The following is a 22,383-nucleotide window of genomic DNA, read 5'->3' as shown; positions in this document are numbered from 1 at the left end:
TACCGGGGTAAACTCCAACGCAGTGGCACTCAGCCGAGGGCTCATGGTTCTCACCACACCCGCCTGGAGCCTCACCCCCTGGGCAACTCCAGAGCAGAATAAGGTCAGCTGACCCGACCCCAGCGGTTCTCCCTGTGGGTGGTAAGCGCACAGGGTGAAGATGGAAAAGTTCACGTTGCCTTTTCGGGCTGAGCCCGTTGTCGCAGACCTAACGGTCCCCCCCTAAAAACTGGTCCGCCCTGCCTTCACTGCACATGCGTCATTTGGACCACAGCAGCTCATCTGAGTCTGACTCTTTACACCCAAAGCAATCAAAGGGAATAATGTGATTATTAACCATCAGATGACAAAGTAAAACCTCTTAAATCATGCCTCTTTTGTCCATGGAGTTTTTGTGAAACATTCTTATTTTGGCTTTCCGCCTGAGACCAATTTGCCATGCCTACTAGGAGCATGAAGGCTCCAGACAACACAGCTCTCAGGTTCATAGGAGCACACAAACCTCTCCACCACCATAAGGTGACGGTTCCCAGTGGCAAATCAGCAGCACTCAAACATTACAGAAACATCTTATTGTTTGCAATACAACCGTGTGCATGTGCCATGCCATGCCATGCCTTTAGCCTTCAGAATTTCAAACAGCTGGTAATGTAACAAGGACCCATTTAGCACAGCACGATAACTTCCTCGGACTCAGGAACAATGTTTTGCTGAAGTTTGAAATGTTCCAGAACAGTGTTTCTCATTGTTTCTTATTTTCTGTCACTAATTTGCAGTAACAATGAAAAGCAGCCACGTGTTCTGTACATTGTGATTTTACTGACGATCACGTGAAGGTAGGCAGTGGGTGGAGCCCACCAACAAGCACAGGAGCACAAAGACAAGCATAGGACACACCCATCGTTCAACAGGTGGCAGACAAACTACATAAAAGCTCAACCACAGCTGTCCAGTATTTTCCATAATCCAGCATCCACAAACCATCCAGCAGGTGGCAGACATCTATTAGATATTACGTAGGCAAAACAAAGTTGCTTTTTTCCCCCCTCATGTGATGCACCAAAGACTATCTAATTACTTTATTGTCATTATGTGCTCTTTTAATCTGATAACTTAGAAGATGGAAGCATTTGCTGTTTTTGCGTTAGTGTTCACATGAGCTGTCTGGGATGAACTCACTCACCCACTCATCTAAATTATTACTGTACAAGACCTACTAAATCCTACGACCAGCACAATGAAATGTACAAAGCCATCACATTTGTTACATGAAAAGTATATTATTTTTCCATTTTTTAACATAAAGTTTAAAGCCAAAGTTTTGGTTTGTTTTTTATATACTTTAAAAATGGGGAAGGGGAAAAAAAGAAGGTTTCCAGAAAGTATTCACAGCGCTGCACTTTTTCCACATTTTGTTATATTACAGGCTTATTCCAAAATGGAGTAAATTTATTTTTCCCCTCAAAATTCTACTCATAACACCCCATAATGACAACATGAAAAAAGCTTTTTTTCCCCAAATCAACTAATAATAATAATAATAATAAAAAAAAACAAGAATTCACGACATGCATAAGTTTTCACACCCTTTGCTCAGTACTTTGTTGATGCACCTTTGGCAGCAATTACAACCTCAAGTCTTCTTGAATATGATGCCACAAGCTTGGTGCACCTGTCTTTGGTCAGTTTTGGCCATTCCTCTTTGCAGCACCTCTCAAGCTCCATGAGGTTGGATGGGGAGCGTCGGTGCACAGACATTTTCAGATCTCTCCAGAGATATTCAATCAGATTCAAGTTTAGGCTCTGGCTGAACCACTCAAGGACATTCACAGTTGTCCTGAATCCACTCCTTTGATATCTTGGCTGTGTGCTCAGCGTCATTGTCCTGCTGAAAGATGAACCGTTGCCCCAGTCTGAGGTCAAGAGCACTCTGGGACAGGTTTTCATCCAGGATGTCTCTGTACATTGCTGCATTCATCTTTCTCTCAATCCTGACTAGTCTCCCAGTTCCTGCTGCTGAAAAACATCTCCACAGCATGATGCTGCCACCACCATGCTTCAATGTAGGGATGGTGCCTGGTTTCCTCCAAACATGACGCCTGACAATCACGCCACAGTTCAATCTTTGTCTCAACAGACCAGAGAGTTTTGCTTCTCATGGTCTGAAAGTCCTTCAGGGGATTTTTACTGAGGAGTGAGTTTCGTCTGGCCATTCTACCACACAGGCCTGATTTGTGGATTACTGTAGAGATGGTTGTCCTTCTTGAAGGTTCTCCTCTCTCCACAGAGGAATTCTGGAGCTCTGACAGACTGACCATCAGGTTCTTGGTCACCTCCCTGACTAAGACCAGCTCTCTGAAGAGTCCTGGTGGATCTGAACGTCTTCTGTTTACAGATGATCGCGGCCACTGTGCTCATTGGGACCTTCAAAGCAGCATAAATGTTTCTGTAACAGCAGTCTGTCTCGAGAAACAAATCTTGTGTCTCAAGACAGTCCTGTCTTGGAGGTCTACAGACAATTACTTTGACCTCATGCTTGGTTTGTGTTCTGACATTAGATTAGATTAGATTACATAGAAAAATGAGGTTCCAGCAGTTAACTGTGGGACCATATATGTAGACAGGTGTGTGTATTTCCAAATCATGTCCAATCACCTGAATTTACCCCAGGTGGACTTCAATTAAACTGCAGAAACATTTCAAGGATGATCGGTGGAAAGCTCAATTTTGAGTTTCATGGCAAAGGCTGTGAATACTTCTGTACATGTGATTTCTTAGTTTTTTGTTTTTGTTTGTTTGTTTGTTTGTTTTTAATAAATTTGCAAAAATCTAAAAAAAACCAACTTTTTCTCATATTGTCATTATGGGGTATTGTGTGTAGAATTTTGAGGAAAAAAAAATGAACTTCATCCATTTTGGAAAACAGCTGTCATAAAATGTGGGAGAAGTGAAGCGCTGTGAATATTTTCCAGATGCACTGTAGAAGAGATTTTAAACACACCAGCTGATTGGTGAAATGACTTGAAAGTCTTCAAATAATTCTTAATAGTAACCACCCTTTCAAACTTAAAATACTACTTTAATTATACGATTTGTGGAAAGAGATTCATATCTCCACATTAAATGATGATTAGCTGGACTTCAAAACAACAACAAAAAACTAACATTTAACTTAAATGAAGTATTTTAAGTGGACTGAAGTTGTCATTGATACATATGAAATTGAAATGTTTTATCGACAGTTCAGTACATAAAAATAAAATGTTTAAATGTACTAAAGGATAAGAGTTCTTTAAGTCCATTTTTTTTTACCTTTTCTAAGAGTTTTATTATTATTATTATTACTATTATTATTATTATTATTATTATTATTATTATATGATTTTCTGTTGTGCATTTCTGACAGATTTATTTTTGGTATTTCCAGAAAACTGAGTCATCACAAACTGATCTGATATTGATCGATGGTATCGGCTCCTACCTTTATTTCCGACGGATGCTTTAAGGCTCCAGGTTTAAAATGCGCTAAAAAATGCGGCTGTTGGCTCTCCTGGAACACGGTAAAGTAACTTGCAACGTCGAGCGCCTGCAGCCTGAGAAGCTTCGTCCTTCTGCTCAAATGAATCCTGCTTCACAATACAGCGACACTTACCGCTTTAGGGTTCGGAGCTTCAAAACGAGCTTCAGTGATTCAGATGGGGGAAAACGACGTCACTTAAAAACGTTGAGCATCAAAGGAGAGCAAATCCATCTCCAGCGGTCTGCATTCTCTCTCTCTCTCTCTCTCTCTCTCTGTTTTCCCGTGCGCGTCCTCGCATGCGCGTTCACCGTTCACGATTGACACTTCTGGTGTGATCAAAGTCGATTACCAAAAAAAGAAAAAAAAAACATCTGTATGGGATTAGTTTTGTGTAAAGCATATTCAGCATTTTTTTTTACATTAAATTACATATTTTTAATTAAATGTCACATTAGAGTAAATTATGGAAATATATATGTTCAAGAAGTTATAGACGACATAAAATTATATCCTTTTAAAGAGCATTATCAAAACTGTGGCGTATTTAAAGCATCAATATTTTACAAATATAATTAACTTTCCCTTTTAAAACTGAATGCCACATTTCAGTAAATTATGGGATCACATTTGTTTAAGAAGTTATACAAGATTTTAAAAATTATCCTTTGCATTCACACCCATCGCTATGGGCGGGCCCTAGGGGGCAGTGCCCGCCCATTGCCCGCCCACTGATATGCTTGGGCCCGCCCCGGCCCGCCCACCCAAGCCAGATCACAGTCACAGATCTCAAATAAATAAATAGATAAATAAAATCTTAATTTCATTTTATTGTACTTGCTTTGGGTTAAAACGGCCAGTGTTGCATAATCACTAAGACATTAAGTATATTAAAACCGTGTGAGTTTGTTGGAAAGTTTGTCTACGTATGTAATCACGTCAGTGTTGCCCAGCAACAATCAGTTACCGCGTTTATGGGGGGAAATGAAGTGAGTTTTTGCGAGCAGACAGCAGCTAGTTTTTGTGCTTTCCTAAATGTGGATATACGTAACTGGTTTAAAACCGCAACATCGGTAACTTCGGATAAACCAACACATGATGTCGTTGGCAAAGAAAACCCTGGACCCATTTCTACCTCCGTGGATCCTGCACTGACACAGGGTGCACGAAAGAGAGGACAGCGCTGGCACTCTACTCAAAGTAGGTCCATATTTTTATTGTGTGTGTGTGTGTGTGTCAGAGGCGATTGCTCTAAGACTGCAAAGGAAGCTCAGCTTCTCCTAAATTGTCAAAAAATAAGTGATCAAATATATACTGTTGTGTGTACATGTCACTGACTAAATATGCGCTACAACGCGCTCATCTTTTGTTCAGAATCAGCTTCTTATCAGTGGTAACGACGCGGCTTTCCTCTCACTCAAACCCGCAGCTTCACAGTGCTTTAAACAGTGTGGACGCTGAGCATCCAGAGTTCAAAAGCGAAGCAAAGAGTGCAGCGAAACGAGACGAGTCATTGGATAAATGCTGGGCTTTGTCCCGCCCATCGGACGCTCAGCGTGTCTGTGGGGCAGTGGGCTGGCCCGGACGCTCAGCTTCTGCATGATGATTGGATGATCTGTCTGAGGCTGAATCCCTTTTTGATTGACAGCGAAATGAGCGAATCAGCGATCTTTTGGTGTAAACATCCGTGGGAGCATTTTTTAATTTTCATTCTGTTCTGAGTTGAACCGGAGACTTTCCTAACCCTCTTCGTGGCATTTTTTTCTTTGTTAAAAACGACTAGCGACAAATCGAGCTTCTATTTCTGGTGTTTTTTGTTTTTTTTGTAGCTGCTTGTTGTTTGGAGACTGACTATCACTCTTTCTGACTTCTATCGCAGTTTCTGTCCCTACCGAGCAGCGGGTGCTGCTGAGCATCTCCGTCACAAAGCACTCACAGGCGGACACACTTCACACTAGCCCCGCGACTAGCTCGCTTGCACATAATGGCATACAATTTGAATGTTGTGGATCGGATTTTGGCGAAGCCATTTGATAGTATTCCTTACGAAGAAAAACTTAGAGTTAAACAGCAGGGCCGATCAACTCCTCAGATTAATTTGGTGCAAAAGGTGGGGAAAAGTAACAGGTCTTTTCAGCTGTCCTGGTATGACAAAGCTGGCTGACTGGAAGTGCTGTAACAAATAAAATGTACTGTTTCTTGAAAAGGAACGGAGGGTAGAATTTACGTATAAATAAACCGACACATTTTATGATGTAGGCCGAAATTGAGCTTCCCCTGTTTGGAGGACCAGCATCCACCACAGGTGTGTGTGTGTGTGTGTGTGTTGGCAATTGGTACTATTGCGACTGCGACCCCTCTGTTGGTTGCTTTGAAATGCACCCGCCGTGGTGTTTTTTTGTTTGTTTAGTTCGAGATGCTGCGTGTGATCTAATACGTTATTTGTACTTGTGTGTGTGTGCGCGCGCGTGTTTGTTTGTGAGAGAGAGAGAGAGAGAGAGAGAGAGAGAGAGGGCGCTGGTCCGATCATGGTTAATGTGATGATTATTGTGAGGGATTAGGGCTGCGTGAATAGTGAAAATAAGCAAAAATAAGCTATTAATAGTGGTGCCCACCTGGTGGATTTCATAAGCCCCCCTTAAGACTGAGATCTGGCGACGGGACTGTTTGCAATACCAAATAAAGTCAGGAATTTGTTTTAGATAAAAAAAAACACACACATTAAGGCATAATTTATGTGTAGCGGCTGCACTCTGTGTTATGTTGTTATGACTCCGCCCATTCGCTCCCCTCAAGATGCAAACTCACGATCCTTGGCATGGAAGCCGAACTCTCTAACCAAAAGGCTAGCACTGGTACCACAGTCTCTTATACAAAGAGACTGGTAGTGTGTTTTTGAAAACATGGATGTGATTGGTCCATCTGATACGTCGGCCGTTATTGGCTATCACGCCACGCTCTGTGATTGGCTGTGCCGTAACCGCCGAAAATGTGAAAAACAAACGACAGACTTGAAAAGGGAGACACACTAGTTGCAAAATGTCGCAAATGTGGGGGGTGGGAGTTTATCTCACCCCTGTCAAACCAAAATGGAAACCAGGTATTTCCTTTGTATGTCTGGAATTCGCACGGCAACCAAAAACATTTGGAGGTTTGAAACGTTGTAAACAAAGGCTGCAGCCAATCAGAGAGCGGCGTGTCTCAGCCAGTCAGCAAAATGTCAGAATCCTGACTAAAAGTCACGTGACCAAATAACCCAATACCGACTCCTGTGTATTGGCTGGAGGAGTGAAACCAACTTACCAAAAGGCTAAAATCCAAGGCTCTGACCTTGTGACCAGAGAATCCTTTTGAGCTGTTGGGAGTGAGGTTTACTAACTACATATGCACAGTGACACCTGCTGGCCTCAGTTACACTCACCCCCCTAAACTCACTCCCATCCGGGTCACGGCACCACTGTAGTGGCTGCACTCTGCGTTGTGTTGTTATGACTCTGCCCATTCGCTCCCCTCGGGACGCAAACTCACGATCCTCGGCATGGAAGTCAGACTCTAATACCTGGCCATGTTTCTCCAATCACAGCCACAGAAGCCTATACTTCCTAGAGTTGTCATGGGTGCCTCAGTGGCTTCCCTCACTCGTCTCTTTGTTGCATGCTCATGCAATTCTCTAGCTCCATACAGATTTACCATACAGTCACCGTCCTGTTTGTGTTTCCTAAAGATTAATGCAAATGGTGTCCAAGATGTTTTCAGTGACTTGGAAATGTTCATGTGTTCATCTGCCAACTCTGCTAAAAAGTGATTACATTGTGTTATAATAAAGGGAGCCCATACATACAATATCAAGTCAAATCTGGAACATGCGCTGGTGCAGTTCGTTGTGTTATCAATGACAACACAGAACAAACTTGGGTCCTGAATGGCAACCACCCAGACAGACAACTGGTCCATCCCCACATCGCTAAACTAACCATCTATCTGCTACAGCCAGGTCAAACGTGGGCATGTCCTTGGTTTTCTTCAGGCATTGGGGTCCTCAACACTCAGGAACCTGTGTGGTGGATCATGCACAGAGAAATCAGACAAGCAACCATCTGTAGCCTAAAACACAATTCAACTGTGGAGGCACCACTCGAGTTTCTTTTTCAGTTATATGTACACAACACCCTTGTGTTTTATTTTATTAAATGGTTTCGTAGTCTTTACATAATAAACTTGTGTATGACACCCTGTGCAATATTTACACTTGTGCATGTGCAGATGAGTGTATTGGGCAACATGCAATCCAACCCATTACTGTAATGTGCAATTACAACCAGGCACTTTTGCATTTTTGCACTTAGCACTTGTCACTTTAATACAGTACTTTTGCACCTCAAAACCCATCATGAAACTCTTTTGGTTCCTCCACCTGTCAGCTACTTATCTATCAATTATTGTTACTTTGAATTGTAAATATCTGTATGTGTATTTTGTTTTATTGTTTTTCTGTCATGAAAATTCAGTAAGGTATATCTTATATATTATATTCCAATTCTAAGGTGGAACTATGCTAGTATACAAAGGTATATCTAAAAAGGAAGAGTAAAATAGGAGAGTAGAAAAGAGTAGAGTAGAGCTACTTAGGTGCCTGGTCTTGAGAACCAGGGATGGTAGGTTAAAAAGCTTTTTTATCCCATGGGAACTCTCCCTACCCACCCAAGCAGCTCAAGAAAAAGGTATATATAATATAATAATAAGACATAAGAAGGATAAGACATCACAGTAGAAGATTGTTATCAAACACAAAGGAACCAACTATTTTGTAAGCTACGATGAACGTTGCTAAGGCCGGCTAGATAAGCTAACGTTAGCTGTTAGGTATAACTAATTGTACCCCACTCCTCCAATATTTACTTAAATATAATATTAAAAGGGCGGAACAAGAAAAAGTAAAGCGTGTAGAAATGTGTATGGAGACATAAGTACATACGAGGTCTTTGCTCCATCAACATTTTTTCAGAAACTGTGAGAGACAGCCAGGTGGAAACCATTCGGAAAATTCAGATGGCTTTCGGTGAAGATCTTATGGGGATCACACAGATTAAGGAGCATTAAAACCGGATTAAAGACGGCCCACAGCGGCTGAGGGCGCGCCGCGCTTCGAGCGGCCATCGACAGGCTGAAACGACCAGATCATTTCTAAAGTGAAGGCTGTGTTGATCCGGGACGTCGTCTGACTACCAGAGAAATGGCAAGAGAGGTGGACATAGCACTTTTTCGGCACTGTTACAGGAGATTTTGTAATGAAAGACATGCAGCAGAATTTGCGCATCAGGACGGAGCCGCTAATGGCGCAGAACAAAAGGCACCTCTGTGTTGGAAGTCTCACGGGACATGCTCAGGTCTTCCACCATTCGGAAGATTCAGACGGCTTTGGGTGGCTTTTCAGTTGAGTGAGTATCCGAGAACTTGTCGAAGAGCTGGGCATGTTACAACATGGCCTGTGAGACCAACACGGAGGTGCTTTCGTTCCGCGCCATTAGCGGCTCCGTGGCGAATTCCTCCGCTCCTGTTTTCATGACAAAATCTCCTTTAACAGTGGAATGTGCCAGGAAAGTGCTATGTCCACCTTTTCTGCCATTTCTCTGGTAGTCAGACGACGTCCCGGATCAACACAGCATTCAGTTTGGAAATGGTCTGGTCGTTTCAGCCTGTCGATGGCCACTCGGAGCGTGGCGCGCCCTCAGTCGCTGTGGGCCGTCTTTAATCCAGTTGTAATGCTCTTTAATCTGTGTGATCCCCATAAAATCGTCCCTGAAAGCCATCTGAATTTTCAGAATGGTGTCCACCTGGCTGTGTCTCACAGTTTCTGGAAAAATTTGATGCACCGCTGCTCCAGCCATTCAGACATTTTCCTCACAATGAAAATCCGCTGAGGGGGTTGGACCACTCCTCCCACAAGGCGTGCTCACAGGCGAATGACGCAACCAACAGGCGTGAAAAAACTCACGCATGCGCACGAAGGTTCAAGCTTGGCTGATGCAAGTGCACGTGATTCAAATCCACAAGGTTATTGCAAAAAATAAAAGGTCCGTTACTTTTCTAAAAGACCTCGTATATCATATCATGATTGATTTGTTTTGGTATGTTGTGTGTTCTTAGTCTGTTTCTATGTTACTGGGACTATGGATGGAAATTAGCATCTTGCTATAATCCGGCATATTTACATGTAGCTATGTTCATTAATATGCATTGCCCCATTTCAAAGAAACATATGTTATTATTACAAATGCACCACAGGTCCAAAATGCTGAAGTTGATGCTCCCTCACAATGCAGATGATCCCCCTCATTTCAGTCTCCTGATGTAACCGCTCATCTGACACAAAATCATTCCAGTGGTACCCAAGAGAAATCCTGCCATCACCTTAGGTCAGTGGTTAGCATTCAAGTCTCAAAACCGTACCAGGACCCCAAAGACCTGGACCTTCACCAAACACCTCAATCCCGTGACCTCATGACTCCATCAGGACTTCTGAGGCAACTGTAATCTCAAAAGTTGAACCAGAGACAAGACTGTCATTGCTGAGATAACTTCAACATGCTTACCATATAAACAGATAGACTTCTGATGCACTCTAAAACAGTAACTGCTTGTTTAAATGAGAAAAACTGATGTAACAATTTGCATAGATTTTTTTAAAGTTATTTCATGTTAGTTATTTCAAATGTCAACTGAATTAATGCCTTAATACTTCTCTAGTTAAATTGAAATAACTTTATTTAAGTTGAAATAACTTTTAAAAACATCTATGCAAATTGTTACATAAATTTTTCTCATTGAGACAGCGGTTAATTTTTTAGAGTGTGGTCAAGTCCAGGAAGTCACGAAAAGCCTGATCTTCATGTTGATCCAAGACAACGAAAACCCAGAGACTTTGATTCCTCACTCAGCTTCTCAAGTGCTGCAATCAACAGCATCGTCTGCAACATCAAGGTCAGTAAACCTTTTTTCACCAACGAAAGCGCCCAAGTCACTGGTTTCCACAACCCGACCAAACACCCAGTACATGCAAGTGCTGAACAGTGGAGGAGCCAGAACACATCCCTGAGGAACACCAGCTTTCACTGAGATCACTGTGATCTCTGTCTTGATCCAGGATGACCCCCAGCCCACTTTGACATACAGTGTGCTTTGAATTAGTTTGGCTTCAACACATTTCATTCAGTTTATCAAGTATCAAATAATATCATAAATTTAGGCATCTTTTTAAAAGAACAATACCTCAGTTTTCAGTTGTGGGCTATTATGACCCCTTTAAATTATGTTTTTTTTTTGATGATCTACAGAGGTTTGAGGGAGCTAATTATGATTTTCTTCAAGATAATGAGTTTTTAAGATTTTCCTGTCAAAAACAAACATTCCTATCTGCATTTTAACAAACTGAGGTCACAGATGTGGTCTGGACCTGATGTGCTGGCGGCTTGAGTTTTAATGAGTGCTGCTCTAGGTGTTTTAGACAGCCTGCACAGAGCAGCAGCCACAGAGCCAGAAATGATTAATTGGTTTTCCCAGTGTGTTTGTGCATGACGTTTGCCTGAAGCACGTTCCATCAGTGGGTTCAGAACACTGATGGCAGGCAGCCAGAACCGGGATCCAACCACAAACACGTCATCCACGTCACTGCCGTCCCACCCGGCATGGAGCACACATCTGACCTGCTTGATATTAAAGACTTTTCGAGGAGGCTGCGCTGCCTCCAGTGGCTGAGGCGGGCTTCAGTGCCTTGCTCAAAGGCACACAGCCAGAAAATGTGTTAATGGAGGCTTTTAGCTTTTGTGTTAATTAGAGAACTGGAGCAGTAAATATTTGCACAGGATCAGTGTGATGCAGAATTACATTTTTCTGTGCTCTTGTGAACGTGTCATCAGGGTGCGAGAACAAATTGGCATGTGTTTGTGGATCTGAAGCTGTAATCCTGGAGTCACTGATCAGGAAGCCCACATTATGATTCAATGGATTCAAAAATTAGCTATCAAAACATGATGATTGTGGGTAATAATCATCTACTACTATAAGCAACAGAATCATGTCCCAAGGTTCTTGAGATGGAGCAATATCTCCACCTGGTGGGCATTTACCACTAATGGGGGTACAATACAATTTCAATTTCTAGTGTACAGCTAATTAACAGGCTTTCACTGTCATCTCTAATGACGGGCTGGTAAAACCTGTAATTACATGCAGCCACACTAGGTGGTGCAGTAGAAGACGATAAGAATTCAGTCACATGATGTCTAGAGTTTTACACATCAAAGAAGTACGCACACTCGTTCACCATGTGTCTTTGGGTTCACTTGATCAGTTTGGTTGTTAAATTCATTGAAGTGCATCTTTTATGTTCCAATACTGTATTTGGAAATTAAAAACAACCAGCTGTGTTGCCGAACTCACTGCACTATCACATATCAAATTGTATATAATCATCATTATATTATTAATATATAAACAAAAATAAATTTAAGAAATATTACAATTTGAAAACAAATGCACCCGAACGCGATGAGAGCTGCAATTGCTTAATGCTAAGTTTTAACATTGAAAATGCCATAGACATGCTAACGCGTTAGCGTCGCTCCCGTTTTTAAGTTATAAAATACATCTATCAACTGTTTCAGAAGACCATAACAGGTCGGTTTAACATAGAAAAGGTAAATAATACTCACAGAAGTATGCTCTTTAGGGTTTTAGCGGGGGGAAATTAAGCGAAAGAAAGAAAGAATAAACGAAGCAATAGGTCGAAGCATTGCTTCAATCTGCGAACCACTGCTTCGATTGGTTCACGGTTCAAAGCAAAGCCGTGGTGCAGAAAAGTTGATTACAGTCGCACATGACGTGAAATATATATATATAAACATTAAACTGAAGCCAAGAGTAACGAGGCTGTTTGTTTTAAAAATGTAAGGAATAGAAAGTACAGATACTTGTGTGAAAATGTAATGAGTAGAAGTCAGAAGTAGGCAGAAAAATAAGTAATGGAGTAAAGTATAGATACCTAAAAAATGTACTTAAGTACAGTAACGAAGTATTTGTACTTCGTTACTTGACACCTCTGGTGTTTAGTTTAAAAACAAAATATTTGTTATTTCATGAGGACTTTAATACAAAATAAACAAAAAAGAAAACCGATGAAATGTAGGCTTCAGTCCCCCGTGTGCCTTCTGGCAAATAATATCTGAATTTGAATGTTTTAATTTGAACAATTCTTCCTTTCTGAGTTCTGGCAAATAATATCTGAAATTGAATGTTTTAATTTGAACAATTCTTCCTTTCTGAGATACTCCTGTTTGGAATATTCCACGCAAATTAGCTGAAAAAAATATGATGAATTTTGTACTGATGGGCACAACAATCAGTACTCTGTTCAGTAAAGTGAGTGGTCCTGAGAGGGTCTTGTTGAACCCCAGTCATGTTCCTCTGAGATACTTTAAGAGGAAATCGGCAGAACCGTACGTTGGAGATCCACTAAAGTTGATGTGTGTGATGTCGCTATTCAACCGGCCATGTGTGCCATGTTTTGATTCCCCGGAGTCTTCCTATCACTTCACTGCCTCAGGATCCCATTCAAAATATAATGGAAGTCTCTCGGAATGCCAGTGTTGTCCGAATGTCTTGATGACTTTCCTGTCCTGAGATCCAGTGTTTTGTTGGATCATACATGCGGTTTCCACTTGTGGTTTTTCCACATTCATTCATTCATCTTTTTTGAAGTTCTGGGTCGGGGTTTCAGTGGCAGTAGACCAAGCAGTTCATCCCACATTTCCCTATCTTCAGCCAGGTCCTCTAACTCTTCCTGGGGGATCCCAAGGAGTTCCCTAACCAGCAAGGAACTAGAATCCCTCTAGTTATCCTGAGTCTTCCCCGGGGTCTCCTTCTAGTTGGATGTGCCTGGAAGACCTTCCTATAGGGAGATGACCAGGGGGCATCCTCAACAGATACCCAAACCACCTCAGCTTGTTCCTTTCAATGTGAAAAAGCAGTGACTCTAGACCAGGGGTGGGCAATCATGTGCCATGAAGGGCCGAAGCACTGCAGGTTTTCCTTGCTACCAATTACCTCAGCAGGTGATTTCATTAATGTTCAGGTGTTTCAGCAGGTGGTTTCATTGACAACCAGGTGTTTATGTTCAAGGGAGAAGCTCATCAGCAACCCACCTGCTGAGGTGATTGGTTGCAAGGAAAACATGCAGTGTCTCGGCCCTCGTTGCCCACCCCTGCTCTAGACCGACTCCCTCCCAGATAGTTAAGCTTCTCACTCTGTCACAGAATGTAAGCCCAGATATCCAATGGAGGAATCTCATTTGTATAATTTGTATCCATGACCATATTCTTTTGGTCATTATCCAAAGTTCATGACCATGGGTGTCAAAAGGAGTGTAAAAAGCTGCTGTCAAACTCTTGATCATGTCCTCTGAGAGGTCACATGTGGCACCAATTTTAATTGCTTTTCATTGGCTCCTGATAAAAGCCTCCAGAAAAGGTTTACTGATTTGGAATCACGGGCACAAAGAAATAACATTTGCATTTTTGGATTGCCAGAGGGCAAAGAGACAAGTCCCATGCCACAGTTTATTGACACATTCTTGAAGACCCAGCTGCAGATACCTGAGCATTTTAATCTGAAAATCCAGCGTGCGCACCATTCTCTGGCGAACAAGCATCACGGAGACCTGTCGTCATTTACTTTCAGGAATATTCAACTAAAGAAATGATCTTGAGGGAAGCATGGAAAAAGAAAATTAAGGTGGGCGACAGATTAATTCATCTCGACCACGACTACCCAGCGGAGATCGTTAAGAAACGCAAAGAGTACAACGCTATAAAGAAAATACTCAAGGAGAAGAACATACGTTTCCAAACTCCATTTACTAACATGAGGATCCACTGGGAATTTGGCACTCACATATACAAGAACGCCCAGGATGTTTACAGCGAGTTAAGGAGGCAAGTGGAGGAATCAGCCCCCGCTGAAGAAGGGACGACTGCAGTGTCGTGTCTCCAAGAGCTTCTGGGTTGGCAGTCAGTGGGAAACAATGGTCTCGCAGTTTCACGGAGAGCAAAGGTTAAACTACAGGGCTTCCAGAGAGACCTGGTGAATTAACATTGAGGCACCTCCACCTTTATTCACCACCATTCCGGCCTGTTTTCAGTCAATCGGGTGGGAGAACTGGCTTTTTTCAGTGTATGGGTGATTCTTTAACTACGGGCACTATTGGCCTTGTAAATATAATTTCCACCACACCATTGCCTTACAATATAAAGTGCCTTGGGGCAACTGTTTGTTGTGATTTGGCGCTATATACATGTGCTCTGATGTCACTGTTTATCTCCATAGAAACTACCCAAACAATCTTTCATACAAACTGTTTAAAGGGACATTACAGTGTTGTGGTGGAAATTACGGCAATAGTGTGGGACAACTACATTTTGTTTAAAAAAAATCACAACAGTTGTATGACATTGAATACCCCAATTATGTTTTGATTATTTTACTGATATTTTATTCAGAGATATTTTAAAACATTAGAAAAAACATTTCTTTACCATTCATTTTTATCATTGAAGATCAAAAGTCTGGGTGTGGGACAAGCACAAAATGGCAATATTTGCATATAATGATGCTGAAAAAAGGTGAAAAAGTCATCATAGACTACTAGAACAAATTTCTTAACACACTTTCATTGTAAAGATAACTATAAAAGTGTGAAATTTCCCCTTTTTTCATTTTTTCATACAATATGATCAAAGGACATCATAAGTGCCCGTAGTCTAAGAATCACCCGTATTTGAAATACGTTGGACATACAGGATGGAAGTGTTTATGTTTATAGACACAATAGCGGTTCTTCCGGGGCCCCCTCTTCCCGAGGGGCCTTCCCTTTGGCCCACCAACGGGGCCTTTAAAGAGGAGCGAGAGTCTTCTTCTGTTCTGGAAGTTAAAAGGTTACTGTTCACTCAGTTTTTTACTGTTCACTTGTGTTTGTGGGGTGTCCTTTACAACTACTTTCGTACTAATGACTAAATGTTAAATACCTTGAAAATACTTTCTATAAATATAAATGGTCTGGGATATCCAACAAAAAGAAAGAGATTATTGGAAAAATTGAAAAAAGATGGGGCACATGTGACTTTTTTGCAGCAATAGCAGGCAGAGAGGCGTAACTACTCGAATATCTAACTCAGTAAATTTTGAGCTGCAAGCTGAGCTCGGAGATAAGGAGGGTAGATATACAATAGTTAAAGGAAAGATGGATAACACTCTGATTACATTAGTAAATGTATATGTTCCTCCAGAATCTGACAGGAATTTCCTGAAGTTTCTTTTTGATACTATAATAACAATGAGCGAGGGGATTCTAATTTCTAAATTCTAAATTTTTCTATGGCCACTACGAGTTGCAAGAGACAAAAGTCCTATAGATCCAAGGATCGTAACAATATATTAAAAGAAAATAGTTTGTTTGATGTATTGAGAGATCTCCATCCCAAAAATCGTGACTACACCCATTATTCTTTTTCACACAATGTTCACTCCAGACTTGACTTCTTTCTGATGAACATTGTGAATCATCATAAAGTAAGGGACTGCTCAATAGGAACAGCTGATATATCAGACCATAATACAATTTACTTGGTGATACAGTTGTCAAGCCTCCCGAAATTGACATTAGGGAGTTTGAATATAAGTATACTAAATATAGAGTCCACTATACTTGAGATAAATAAGGAAATTACAGATTGCATAGGAGTCAATGATAATGGGCAGGTTAGACGTCCCATGGTTTGGGATACTGTCAAAGCAGTAATGAGGGGTAAACTGATCTCAAAAACTGTATATTTAAAGAAGACTAAAAGGTCAACATATGATCACTTAGAAAAAGGGCTTAGAAACCTGGAAATGCAATTTCAACAAAACAACGGGGACCAACATTTAATCAATGAAATAAAGACAACTAAGAACAAAATTCAAATTTATGTGGAGGAGCAACTGGAAAGGAAATTAAGATTTTGCAAGCAATCCTTCTACGAATCGGGCCCAAAAGCAACTAAAATGCTAGTGAGATGGCAACAAGAGCTAAAACATGCCATCCTCAAAATTAGAGACCCCTCAACAGGTAAACTGACCTATCATCCAAATTCACACAATCTTCAGAGAATACTATAAATCACTGTATTCGAGCCCAACACAAATAAAAGGGAGCAGAATTAGTCATTACCTTTCATCTTTAGACCTACCATCCATAGGGCTATACAGAACAAAGCTTTAACCACACCCATAACGAGAAAAGAATTGGATAGTGCAATTAATAATTTAAAAAATAAGTGCCCTGGTAGTGATGGATTCACAAGCGAGTAGTACAAACTGTTTAAAGAAGAACTTGCCCCACCTCTGCTTAACTCATTCAGTTGGACTCTTGACAGGGCTGAAATACCACCATCTTGGCGAGAGGCGACCATATCAGTCATACCTAAAGAGGTTAAAAATAAAGAGTTTTGCAAATCTTATCGCCTGATATCAATCCTAAACTTAAACTCCAAACTATTTACCTCAATAATCTCCAAAAGATTAGAAAATCACTTGGTAGAATTAATACATGAAGACCAGACCGGATTTACTATAAAGGTCCGGCAAACTCATGACAGTATACGACGGACACTACATATTATAGAGGAAGCAAGCAATCAGAAACTTAGCGCAGTACTCGCAAGCTTTGATGCAGAAAAAGCTTTTGACCGTGTTAGTTGGTCCTTTTTATTTAAAGTATTAAAACGTTTGGGATTTAATAGAAAATTTATTGCTTGTATACAATCATTATATAGTAACCCAGTGGTCAAGATAAAGACAAATGGACATCTAACTACTAGTTTCCAACTGTACAGAGGTACGCGTCAGGGATGTGGACTTAGCCTCGCCCTTTTTGCTTTGTTCATAGAACCCCTGGCTATCGAACACTGAACATATAATATCCCTTTTTTCAGATGATATTATTGCTTATCTTCAGAACCCAGAAGAATCGTTCCCTAAACTCATGACAATATGGAAAGAATTCAGGTACCTGTCTGGCTATCAGATAAATATACCAAAAAAAAAATTCTAACACTTAACTACTCCCCAAGCAACTTTATAAAACAAAACTATAAACTCAAATGGGATGCAAAAAAGATGAAGTATTTAGGTGTCTACATCTCTCAGGACTTCAATAGTCTCTTCACCTTAAATTTTGACAAACTCTTACACTCAGTTCAACAGGACATAATTTGCTGGACCTCACTGACTCTTGATTTTAGTTCAGGGATTGAACTAAAATCTTTATCTTTTTATGTCACTACCACTTAGAATTCCTGATTCACAGCTTAATTTTTGGGATAAATTAATATCACAATTTATTTGGGCAGGAGCTAGGCCAAGGATTAAATCTATAAGAATCATGGGAGCCTTGCTTTCCCCAACCTGAAGGAGTACTGTTTTGCAGCCCATTTGAGATACATACAGTAGTGTTCAGAATAATAGTAGTGCAATGTGACTAAAAAGATTAATCCAGGTTTTGAGTATATTTCTTATTGTTACATGGGAAACAAGGTACCAGTAGATTTAGTAGATTCTCACAAATCCAACAAGACCAAGCATTCATGATATGCACACTCTTAAGTTCTTGAGTTCGTCAATTTTGTGGAACAAACAGGTGTGAATCAGGTGTCCACTATGTAAGGATGAAGCCAGCACCTGTTGAACATGCTTTTCTCTTTGAAAGCCTGAGGAAAATGGGATGTTCAAGACATTGTTCAGAAGAACAGCGTAGTTTGATTAAAAAGTTGATTGGAGAGGGGAAAACTTGTACGCAGGTGCAAAAAATTATAGGCTGTTCATCTACAATGATCTCCAATGCTTTAAAATGGACAACAACAAAAAAAAAAGACACATGGAAGAAAACGGAAAACATCCATCAGAATGGATAGAAGAATAACCAGAATGGCAAAGGCTCACCCATTGATCAGCTCCAGGATGATCAAAGACAGTCTGGAGTTACCTGTAAGTGCTGTGACAGAAGACGCCTGTGTAAAGTTAATTTATTTACAACAATCCCCCACAAAGTCCCTCTGTTAAATAAAAGACATGTGCAGAAGAGGTTACAATTTGCCAAAGAACACATCAACTGGCCTAAAGAGAAATGGAGGAATATTTTGTGGACTGATGAGAGTAAAATTGTTCTTTTTGGGTCCAAGGGCCGCAGACAGTTTGTGAGATGACCCCCAAACTCTGAATTCAAGCCACAGTTCACAGTGAAGACAGTGAAGCATGGTGGTGCAAGCATCATGATATGGGCATGTTTCTCCTACTATGGTGTTGGGCCTATATATCGCATACCAGGTATCATGGATCAGTTTGGATATGCCAAAATACTTGAAGAGGTCATGTTGCCTTATGCTGAAGAGGACATGCCCTTGAAATGGGTGTTTCAACAAGACAATGACCCCAAGCACACTAGTAAATGATCTTGGTTACAAACCAACAAAATTAATGCCTCACAAATGTGAAGAAATCATGAAAAACTGTGGTTATACAACTAAATACTAGTTTAGTGATTCACAGGATTGTGAAAAAAAGCAGTTTGAACATTAATAGTTTTGAGTTTCTAGCGTCAACAGCAGATGCTACTATTATTGTGAACACCCCCTTTTCTACTTTTTTTTTTTTTTACTAATAGCCCAATTTCATAGCCTTAAGAGTGTGCATATGATGAATGCTTGGTATTGTTGGATTTGTGAGACTCTACTGAATCTACTGGTACCTTGTGTCCCATGTAACAATAAGAAATATACTCAAAACCTGGATTAATCTTTTTAGTCACATTGCACTACTATTATTCTGAACACTACTGTAGTTCATCATATCTCTTGCTTGCCTCTACTGGTGGTTGGCTCTCACTGCGGTATTGTATCACTTCCTGTTCCGGAGCACAGCGGTGTTTTGCTGTATCTGTTAGCTGTTTAATCTGCGCAGTTAGATTGATCTAGATAACTAGATAACAATTTGTTTCACAGTGTAATCTTCACGTGCCTTAACTAAAGCACTCCCTCTGCTGAATCACCTCTAAATTATTTACACATTATTCACTTTGTGTGTTTTTAGGAATCCGCTAGCTTAGTGCAGCTACTAGCTCTTAGCCGGTTTAGCATGGCGGCTTCTCCTGTCTCTCCCACACTTTTCTGCTCTGGGTGTGAAATGTTTAGTTATTCCTCGGCCTCCTTTAGCAGTAATGGTACTTGTAATAAGTGTAGCTTATTTGTAGCTTTGGAGGCCAGGCTGGGCGAATTGGAGACTCGGCTCCGCACCTTGGAAAATCCTACAGCTAGCCAGGCCCCTGTAGTCGGTGCGGACCAAGGTAGCTTAGCCGCCGTTAGTTCCCCTCCGGCAGATCCCGAGCAGCCGGGAAAGCAGGCTGACTGGGTGACTGTGAGGAGGAAGCGTAGTTCTAAACAGAAGCCCCGTGTACACCGTCAACCCGTTCACATCTCTAACCATTTTTCCCCACTCGGCGACACACCCGGCGAGGATCAAACTCTGGTTATTGGCGACTCTGTTTTGAGAAATGTGAAGTTAGCGACACCAGCAACCATAGTCAATTGTCTTCCGGGGGCCAGAGCAGGCGACACTGAAGGAAATTTGAAACTGCTGGCTAAGGCTAAGCGTAAATTTGGTAAGATTGTAATTCACGTCGGCAGTAATGACACCCGGTTACGCCAATCGGAGGTCACTAAAATTAACATTGAATCGGTGTGTAACTTTGCAAAAACAATGTCGGACTCTGTAGTTTTCTCTGGGCACCTCCCCAATCGGACCGGGAGTGACATGTTTAGCCACATGTTCTCCTTGAATTGCTGGCTGTCTGAGTGGTGTCCAAAAAATGAGGTGGGCTTCATAGATAATTGGCAAAGATTCTGGGGAAAACCTGGTCTTGTTAGGAGAGACGGCATCCATCCCACTTTGGATGGAGCAGCTCTCATTTCTAGAAATCTGGCCAATTTTCTTAAATCCTCCAAACCGTGACTATCCAGGGTTGGGACCAGGAAGCAGAGTTGTAGTCTTACACACCTCTCTGCAGCTTCTCTCCCCCTGCCATCCCCTCATTACCCCATCCCTGTAGAGACGGTGCCTGCTCCCAGACCACCAATAACCAGTAAAAATCTATTTAAGCATAATAATTCAAAAAGAACAATAATATAGCACCTTCAACTGCACCACAGACTAAAACAGTTAAATGTGGTCTATTAAACATTAGATCTCTCTCTTCTAAGTCCCTGTTAGTAAACGACATAATAATTGATCAACATATTGATTTATTCTGCCTTACAGAAACCTGGTTACAGCAGGATGAATATGTTAGTTTAAATGAGTCAACACCCCCGAGTCACACTAACTGCCAGAACGCTCGTAGCACGGGCCGAGGCGGAGGATTAGCAGCAATCTTCCATTCCAGCTTATTAATTAATCAAAAACCCAGACAGAGCTTTAATTCATTTGAAAGCTTGACTCTTAGTCTTGTCCATCCAAATTGGAAGTCCCAAAAACCAGTTTTATTTGTTATTATCTATCGTCCACCTGGTCGTTACTGTGAGTTTCGCTGTGAATTTTCAGACCTTTTGTCTGACTTAGTGCTTGGCTCAGATAATTATAGTGGGCGATTTTAACATCCACACAGATGCTGAGAATGACAGCCTCAACACTGCATTTAATCTATTATTAGACTCAATTGGCTTTGCTCAAAATGTAAATGAGTCCACCCACCACTTTAATCATATCTTAGATCTTGTTCTGACTTATGGTATGGAAATTGAAGACTTAACAGTATTCCCTGAAAACTCCCTTCTGTCTGATCATTTCTTAACATTTACATTTACTCTGATGGACTACCCAGCAGTGGGGAATAAGTTTCATTACACTAGAAGTCTTTCAGAAAGCGCTGTAACTAGGTTTAAGGATATGATTCCTTCTTTATGTTCTCTAATGCCATATACCAACACAGTGCAGAGTAGCTACCTAAACTCTGTAAGTGAGATAGAGTATCTCGTCAATAGTTTTACATCCTCATTGAAGACAACTTTGGATGCTGTAGCTCCTCTGAAAAAGAGAGCTTTAAATCAGAAGTGCCTGACTCCGTGGTATAACTCACAAACTCGCAGCTTAAAGCAGATAACCCGTAAGTTGGAGAGGAAATGGCATCTCACTAATTTAGAAGATCTTCACTTAGCCTGGAAAAAGAGTCTGTTGCTCTATAAAAAAAGCCCTCAGTAAAGCTAGGACATCTTACTACTCATCACTAATTGAAGAAAATAAGAACAACCCCAGGTTTCTTTTCAGCACTGTAGCCAGGCTGACAAAGAGTCAGAGCTCTATTGAACTGAGTATTCCTTTAACTAGTAATGACTTCATGACTTTCTTTGCTAATAAAATTTTAATTATTAGAGAAAAAATTACTCATAACCATCCCAAAGACATATCGTTATCTTTGGCTGCTTTCAGTGATGCCAGTATTTGGTTAGACTCTTTCTCTCCGATTGTTCTGTCTGAGTTATTTTCATTAGTTACTTCCTCCAAACCATCAACATGTCTATTAGACCCCATTCCTACCAGGCTGCTCAAGGAAGCCCTACCATTATTTAATGCTTCGATCTTAAATATGATCAATCTATCTTTATTAGTTGGCTATGTACCACAGGCTTTTAAGGTGGCAGTAATTAAACCATTACTTAAAAAGCCATCACTTGACCCAGCTATCTTAGCTAATTATAGGCCAATCTCCAACCTTCCTTTTCTCTCAA

General features: G+C 41.0%; 1 protein-coding gene across 2 annotated transcripts in view; it reads right to left on the bottom strand.

Annotated features, from left to right (window-relative positions):
- The window catches only part of prkg2 (protein kinase cGMP-dependent 2), a 59,831-nt gene extending 56,109 nt beyond the window's left edge, over positions 1 to 3,722 (bottom strand). Inside the window, exon 1 of one of the 2 annotated variants that reach the window (XM_034171189.1) lies at positions 3,653 to 3,722. The gene's annotated coding sequence lies outside the window, so the exon portion shown is untranslated. Of the gene's footprint in view, positions 1 to 3,481; positions 3,584 to 3,652 lie in introns of those variants that run through there. The other variant, XM_034171190.1, reaches the window with a different exon arrangement.
- Positions 3,723 to 22,383: the final 18,661 nt, after the last annotated feature.

Source organism: Thalassophryne amazonica, chromosome 5, assembly GCF_902500255.1.
Source record: "Thalassophryne amazonica chromosome 5, fThaAma1.1, whole genome shotgun sequence".
Classification (NCBI taxonomy): Eukaryota; Metazoa; Chordata; class Actinopteri; order Batrachoidiformes; family Batrachoididae; genus Thalassophryne; species Thalassophryne amazonica.
Note: the sequence above shows the minus strand (reverse complement) of the source record. Positions and strands in the feature narration are given on the sequence as shown.